The following is a 9026-nucleotide window of genomic DNA, read 5'->3' on the forward strand; positions in this document are numbered from 1 at the left end:
TATAAGATATCCTTAGTTATATCTCATATATGCAAACGCTATGGCATGTTTGGGGCAAGGAAAATTGATTTCAAGTTCCAAAGACTTTATTGTGAAGGTTCCATGCAATTTCAAACCAGGATTCAAGATTTAATAAGTCATTTGTGTGTTATGGTCATTTTGTTTTTTCCTTATGATAAATGTGAAAATTTAACATAATTATGTTATTGAAAAGTAATTATATAATCAAACATTTATTGGTGAAGGGTTAATTTATTGTAAGAACATTACTCTTGAAGGGCAAAATTTTAAACATAACGTTTCTTGATGGGGAGCATAAGAACCCAAAACGTCAAAAAAAAATTATATGATGGGTAAAGAGAAATCCAAATTCCAACCCTGACACCATCCCATGGCAAATTAAAGCAGAAACCAAGCCTCGGAGAATAATGTGTTGAGAGACCCAAGTCATACCAATTAATTGTAATCCCCACGTCTCGCCACTGCAAACTCAAATATCCACCGGTAAAAGAAAAGCGGAAGCTAGAAATAGTCTACGCCACCCAATAATACCAATCCAGAAAATAAACGCCCTTGAACTTGCAGGTAAGCCCAACCAGAACCTTCCAGATCCCCTAGTACACTAACCTTCACTGCAACAACAGAAGAAACATCCCAGATAGGTCCACCATCTATTGCACATTCTAAAACCAAATTCCTTGCATGACCTAGATATGATGAAGGAATTAACCCACCGTTTCCAGAGTGAATAATAGTCTATGGGATACAGACAGGAACCATCCCCCAACTATATTGTGGGCAGGCAAGAGAAAGGATGTCAGTCCAGAAAAGCATATAATCACCTGGTGGAGGGATGAAAATGATACTTAAACATACACAATAATATATAGACCACAATAATGAGTATCATCAGAATATATATGATCTCCGACTGTATAATGAAGAAAAAATTGTTCAAGAAAAATATGAGAGAAGCCCAGGCCAATAAAGAGACTATGACCCCACCGGTATAGCCACCCCGATACCAATAATCATAGACATAACATAAGTTCATGAGTGCAGTAACAATACATATCCCAAAAGCGGTTGAGAGTGATACAGAACACTAAAACAGTTTTATAGGCAACACATTAGCCTCCCCAAAAGAAGCACCCATCCCCCGAAATGTAAAACCAAAATACTAATGTAGCACCGAAAGTGCCGAGCAAGATCATACTTGATTCAAAAGATATAACTCGCACCTTTCCTGTCTATTGGAGGAATTAATCTTCGACCTTACTTCACGGCCAGCTTCGCCATGGTCGTATTAACATATTCATGTGCATCCAAAGTGATTTTCATGTGTTATGAGGTTGATAGGCTATCCAAAATTTTGCAGAGATTAAATCATATGCATTCTGGACAAACCTATAAGCACTTTTACTGGAATAACAATGGAAAATATTCATAGAATTGTGAAACATTTATTACTAATGCATTGCGACAAAGTTCCACTATCTAAAACTATGGAGTTCTGTTTAGAATTTCTCTCACAATCGGGATGCAAAAGGTCAAACACCGGAGGATGTGTAAAAATCGTTATTGCATGGGCATTATTCCACCATGGTTCGAAGTTGGATGTCAAAAGAAAATGCTAATGATTGTTTTGGTGAGTTGCACTCCGCACCATAGATGGAAATAAAATCATTTCATAATGTTAAACGCTCCCAAAACTAAAGTTATGTTTGGGCAATAGCAAATTCACATGCATGGGAGGGCTACCTTTGTGATGCTAGTATGCTAGTTTTGGGCATTGTTATCTCGTCTCCAACATTCAATAGTGTACTAGGAAGTTTGAGTTTTCCATGTATACAAGGTGGTTAGAGCATACACGGGTTTCAAACCATCAACCCCATATCTTTCTAAGGATTTTCGGTTATTCAGTAATGTTCATATAAGTGAAGGAAATTTCACAATTACAACAATGGTAAGAGTACAAAATTGACTTCCTTCCTTACAAATTTCATTGTTATACAAGGGCCTTGCTACATGTGTAAGTGTCATAGGGTTAGATTCAAATAAGAGTCAATTATTCATTGCTTTGAATCAATGTTAGTGGCTTGATCATCATTTTGGAAAGGTTACAATACCAAGGTACACAATTCTTTTGGATCCAACTAATGAAGAAATGCACAACCAAGAAAAAGGTTTCAGTATCCGATAAAAAAAGATTTTCTCAACTCATATATGATTTGTTATATTTTCATGGACAAGTTTGGCACACACTTAGAAATATTGAAGACTTTAGTGAGGCCTAATGCTAAGGTAGGTTAGAGACCAAAATATTAGATATATATCGCATGTTCCTTGTAGAAAAAACACTTTGGAATCTAACTACAAAAGAGGAACTTTGGTAGATGATCATGATGCAGAAGTATAAATTTCCGGGAGTGTTGCTGGATTGGATCCAGAGAGATAGGAAAAACATCAAATGTTTCAATCATTGCAAGGATTTGAGATTGGATTTCCCTCTAATTGGTAATTTCTTGGCTTGGCAAGTTGATAATGTCCCATAGGTTATGGTAGGGACTGATGGCATAAAGGGATAGCAAATCTAGTCCAATTTTTGTATGAGAGTAGTAGATGTACCTAAAATTTTAGGCAATCCAGCTAAAAAAAACTATTTGGCATTAGGAATGGTTAACTGCCTAGGATCTAAGACTTGAATGCTAGAGTGACTTGGTATTGTAACCGAAGTTGTGTACTAGGCGATTGTTATACATTTTCAACTCTTCAGTTCACATCGATTCCATGTGGCTTATAGCTTAATGTTAATGTTTTTTCCTCAAAATTGTTGGTTGCTTACCCTACCTTCCATTAAATTAACTCTGCAAAGGATCAACTGATGAAGGTTGTAGGAAACTAACATCCCTTTGAAATTTACTGCATCAAAGGCATCCAAGTTCATAACTTAATCTATTGATTTGATATTCTATTCCACGAGACGGTTGCATAACCAGGGTTTGCTCCTGTGCATGAAGCCATGTTGTGTACTTCACTATATCGGTAAAGATAGAGAATTCTAATGTTGACGAGGAATCAAATATGGCAGAAAGCAAGTTGGCTACATACAAGCTTATGGGATAATAATACCAAGGGAAATTGTCTCAAGGTTTTCAACAACATTCTCCATAGTAATTTGGTTCAAAGCACGTGTGGATACCTCATAATATCCCTTTTGTTGTAAATACTATTTTTCATATTATAAAAATGAAAAATGACCAAAAATCATCAGACATTAGAGAGTCGTCAAGAAGTTGAAGATTCATGAGGGTATGTGAAAGGTCATGGTAGGTGAAAGGTCACCTCACTTCTATAAATATACCCTCATGTCTCATCTGTAAAGGGACCTTTATCACTTGAGTTAGCCTAGGAATTAGATAGATAATTTTTGTTGAAGGAGATAGAGGCACTCAACTCTTAGTAGATAGTAGGGTGAGTTGTGGTGAGGCTAGGGTTTTTCTTTGGAGATGGTATGAGCAGCCTATGTTCCACTACTGGGATTTTATGGACTTGTTGGATATGTACTTGAATTTGCGGCATGAATAATGAGAAGTTATTCACCTTTAGTATTGATTCTTGTGCATCTTCATAGTGGTTGTATTGGCTATCTGGTATTTCCATTATGTTTGTATGTGTGCTTTCATGCATGCGCTATGTTTATGAACTAATTCATAGTTGTTGCACGTGTTTTTTCATTCACATATTCTCTCTATTATTCCATGTTAATGCTAGTAATCTATTACAAAATATTTTGCATTTAACCTATAAATTGTATGTCTATGATGTTTTTAGCTAACCATCTCCTCTTTGCGATGTACTTCTTTTTATTATTTTGTTGCCTTATTCTTATACATTTCTTTGTGAGTTTATCAATCGTTGGTTGATCTCATCCTCTTTCTCTGAGCATTTCATTCTTGTCCTTGCACTAACATCTCCACATTTTATAGCTAGGAGAGAAACACACATGGCGGTAGCCAGGCCCAGATACTGGATGGGGCTCCTATCCTAAGCGTTGTGAGGTATAATTAGGACTTCACACCAGGGAGGTCCCCTAGCTGTTGGTGGGACATTTTTACCCATCAACATATCTGGCACAAGAAGAAGGGCCAGATGAGAAGTTGAGGCTTGGCGAGTCATAAAGGATACCTGTTACTTCCGTTAAATTTTATTTTGAACCAGTTCTAAGCCTCACCCTAGATGATGTTTGCAAAGTAACTTATTATATGGATATGTATCTTCTTAATAAAGAAATATATTATTCACAAACCATTCTGTGAATTTCTTGTTTCAAATCACAGACACAAACATAATCCAAGGATCGTGATTTTCCTTTAAAAATTGTGATTGTGATTTGTGATTCCCCCATCACAAATAGCTTTCACAATTTTCAATGAAACTCACCATATCTCGCCTTTACAATCTTTGACTTGGACATGCAACTCTATTTTCTCCTCACAGCACTCTGGAAATATGACATAAAATTGTCGCCTATGGCTAGAGCTTGTCACCATTTAATAAAGCACAATTCATGCACAATTCACAATATATCTTCCGTCTCTATCTTTGAAAGATGCAACAACGACTTGTGATATATCTCCCATAATCACTTACCACTACCTCCTTTGCCATCGCAAATCGTAAACCTTATTTCAAGTGAATTCCCTTCTCCCTTCTCTCATTGTGACTTGTGATCTTGTGACCTTTTGTCTCCCTGATCCCATCAAACTCCACCTATTATAACCCATTAAACTAATACATCATGAAGTCAACCCCTTATTAAATACATTAACACATATTTATCCCATATAAACTACACATTGTACACATTGTTCTAGCCATCGAATGTGTTGCCACATATTTCTTACAACTCTAATGTCCAGGGATGAACCGAGATTACTTTCAAAGGAAAAACTATTATGAAGGAATAAAGAACCTCAAAAATAAGAAATGCCAGTTAATATGTAGTAGTTGGGTCATATTCACATATTCATGTGCATCTAAAGCGATTTTCATGTGCTATGAGACTGATAGGCTATCTAGAGTTTTGTAGAGATTAAATCATATGTGTTCTTGACAAACCTGTAAGAAATTTTATTAGGGGAACAACATACAATATTCAAAGAACTATGCAACATTTATTACTAATGCATTGGGACAAAATTCTGCTACCTAAAATTATGGAATTCTGTTTAGAGTTTATCTTGCGATCGGGCTGCAAAAGGTCTAATACTACAGGATGTGTAAAATTCGTTATTGCATGGTCATTATTCCACCGTGGCTCAAAGTTGGATGTCAAAAGAAAATGCTAATGGTTGTTTAGGTGAGTTGCGCTTGGCACCACAGATGGAAATAAAATAATTTCATAATGTTAAATGATCCCAAAACTAAATCTTTGTTTGGGAAACAACAAATTCACATGCATGGGAGGCCTACCTTTGTGATGCTAGATTTTGGTATATTATGTCATCTCCAATATTCAATGGCATACTAGAAAGTTTGAGTTTTCCATGTATATATGATTGCAGAACATACACAAGTTTCAAGCCATCAACCCCATATCCTGTCAAGGATTTGCATATATCCAATAATTTTTTATAAGGGAAGGAAAATTCACAATTACAATGATGGTAAGAGAACAAAATTGACTTCCTTTCTTATATGTTTCATCATAATACAACGACCTTGCTAAATGTGTAAGTGCCAGAGGGTCATTTGTCATTTTTTCATTGTTGTGGATCAGCGTGAGTAGCTTGATCATCATTTTGGAAAGATTGTGGGACCATGGTATGAAATTTTTTTGGATCTAGCTACCAATAATTGGACAATCGAGAACAAAGGCTCCATATACTCTAAAAGGATATTTTCTCAACTCATATATGATTTGTTGTATTTTCATGGACAAGTTTTGCACACACTTAACAAGCTTGAAGGCTTTAGTGAGGCCTAAGGCTATGGTAGGCTAGAGACCAAAATATTATATATATGGCCTCTTCCTTGTAGCAAAAACACATTGGAATATGATTACAAAAGAGGAATTTTGGGAGATGATCGTGATTCAGAAGTATAAAGTTCTAGGAATGTCGTTGTATTGGATCCAGAGAGATAGGAAAAACAACAGATGTCTCAATAATTTGAAGGATTTAAGATTGGAATTCCCTCTAATTGGTAATTAGTTGTCTTGGCAAGTTGATAATCACACAGAGGTTAGGGTAGGTATTGATGGCATAAAGGGATAGCAAATCTAGTCCAATTGTTGTATGAGAGTGGCAGATGTACCTGAAATTTTAGGGGATCTATCTACAACAATTATTTGCATTAGGAATGGTAAATTGCCTAGGATGTAATAATTAAAGGCCAGAGTCACTTGGTCTTGTAACCAGGGTTGTGTACTTGGCGTTTTCTATGCTTTTTCAACTCTTCAATTTCACATCATATTCCATGTGGCTTCTAGCTTAATGTTATCGCTTTTGGCTCAAAATTGTTGGTGTCTTTCCCTACCTTATATACAATTAATTCCACAAAGGATCAAGGGATGAAGGTTGTAGGAAAATAACATCCCTTTGACATTACTGCATCAAAGGCGTCAAAGTTCATAACTTATTCTATTAATTTAATATTCTATTCCATGAGAGGGTTGCACAACTAGGGTTTTCCTATTTGTAGAATGACTCAACAAAGTATCCAGGACATCCCCACATGATATGCATTGTATACTTCACTATATCAATAAAGGTAGAGAATTTTAATGCTTATGAGGAATCAAATATGACAACAAGCAAGTTGGCTACATACAAGCTTCTAGGAGAATAAACCAATGGAAACCATCTCGCGGTTTTCAACAACATTCTCAATAGGATTTTGGTTCAAAGCACATGTGGATACCTCATAATCTTCCTTTTGTTATAAATACTATTAATCCATATTATAAAAATGCAAAATTACCAAAATTCATTAAACATTAGAGAGTCATGAGGAAGTTCAAGTCATGAGGGTATGTGAAAGATAATGGTAGGTGAAAGGTTTCCTCACTTCTCTAAATATATCTTCATGCCTCATTTCTAAGGGGACTTTTAGCACTTGAGCTAGGCTAGGAACTAAATAGCTAATTTGTGTTGTAGGAGCTAGAGGCACTTAGCTCTTGGTAGATAGTAGGGTGAGTTGTGGTGAGGCTAGGGTTTTCCCTTGAAGATGGTATGAGCGGCCTATGTTCCACTACTAAGATTTGATGGAATTCCTAGATATGTACTTGAATTTGTAGCATGAATAATGAGAAGTTCTTCACCTTTGGCATTGATTCCCATGCATCTTCATAGTAGTTGTATTGACTATTCAATATTTCCATTATGTTTGTATGTGTTCTTTCATGCAATTGATATGTTTGTGAACTAATTCATAGATGTTGCATGTGTGTTTTCTTTCAAATATCTGCTATTTATTCCACGTTAATGCTAGTAATTTATTGTGAACTATTTTGCAGTTAATATCTAGCACTTTCTTAATTGTATGTCTTAGATGGTCTTGGCTAACCAACTCCTCTTTGAGACATACTTCTTCTTATTATTATTTTTCCTTATTCTTGTACATTGCTTTTTGAGTTTATTAATCATGGGTTGATATCATCCCATTGCTCTAGGAATTTCATTCTTGTCCTTGCACTAATGTATCCACATTTAACAACCAGGAGAAAAACACACATGGTAGCAATTGATCCCACATATCGGAGGGGCTCCTATCCCAAATGGTGTGAGGTCTAATTGAGACTTCACATCAGGGAGACCCCTAACTCTTAGCGAGACATTTTTCCCAGTCAATAGGAATTCTAAACATCATAGCTCTCAGGCTAGCCAGAATGGTAGATCTAATGAGTAGATAAACTAGGAAGGGAACAAAAACAGAGCCAAAGAAGAGTTTAAAGGAAGAAGAACACTTAAATTTGGGACCTGCACTTTGATACCATGTCAGGCTAGGAAGGTAACTCCCAATGTGTTATTTTCATTAAGGTGAATGTGATTATATACAAGTAGAATGGTGACCTTTGGTATTCCAGTTCCAAGGTCTTTTCCTGTTATAATAATGTAATAAAATAAGTAAAAAATCCAGATACAAGTTCTATATTAAATATTAAATTAAAAATAATAATAAAACAAAAATTACAAACTAATAATAAAGAACTCCTGCTATAAAATTCTAAAAAACTATGTATTTTCATGAAGATACTATAAAGATTTCAGCTATTTAATTTGAGGTACCTTTCTTGATGTTTGTTAAAGAATAATTATCTTTGCTAAATTACTACAAGAAATATATTTTTTATTCATATTTTTTCTCCAAAACTAATTTTTGACTAGTTATGAAAAGATCAACTACATGTAGCCCCTATACTTTATTGAACTCATGAGCTTGAAACCCTTTTTAGGGAAATAGCAATGCCCATGAGATCCTGAGTTCAATTTTCTTGGGACAACATTTATATTAGCCACATTTGTAAAGATTTTATTCAATTGTGATTAAAATAATTTCCAAAATAATTGAGATAATTGAGATAGTGACAACATCAAAAAAATGACCATAGAGTTTTTAATTTCACTCATAATTTCATAATTTTCATAAAGAAAATTATTTTAATGTCCACGAGGCTAAAGATATCCTATGGGACAGACTTCTTCTTCATCTGCTTGATGTATTCATCCATTTTTCTGTGAAGCCTCACAATAAATGCTCCCAGCTTCTCGACAAACCCCTCGCTAAATAGATTATCCCAAGAGCTAGTTGTGAACATATCTGCACAACTTTCCCTATTGTCTTTGAAGGCCTCACATTCTAAAATAAAATGCTTTTCTGTGTCCACTTTTCTAGAAGAACAAAAACTACATACTCTTTCCTCCCACCCTTCTTTTGGCCTTTTCTAGCGCCTTTTTGCACAACGGAGTTGATGAGAATTAGTCCTTAACTGAGTAATAAGAATTTTGGCTCTCCAAGAGATA

Source organism: Pinus tabuliformis, chromosome 7 (assembly GCF_031772625.1).
Source record: "Pinus tabuliformis cultivar Carrire ecotype Pingquan chromosome 7, CPIR1, whole genome shotgun sequence".
NCBI lineage: Eukaryota > Viridiplantae > Streptophyta > Pinopsida > Pinales > Pinaceae > Pinus > Pinus tabuliformis.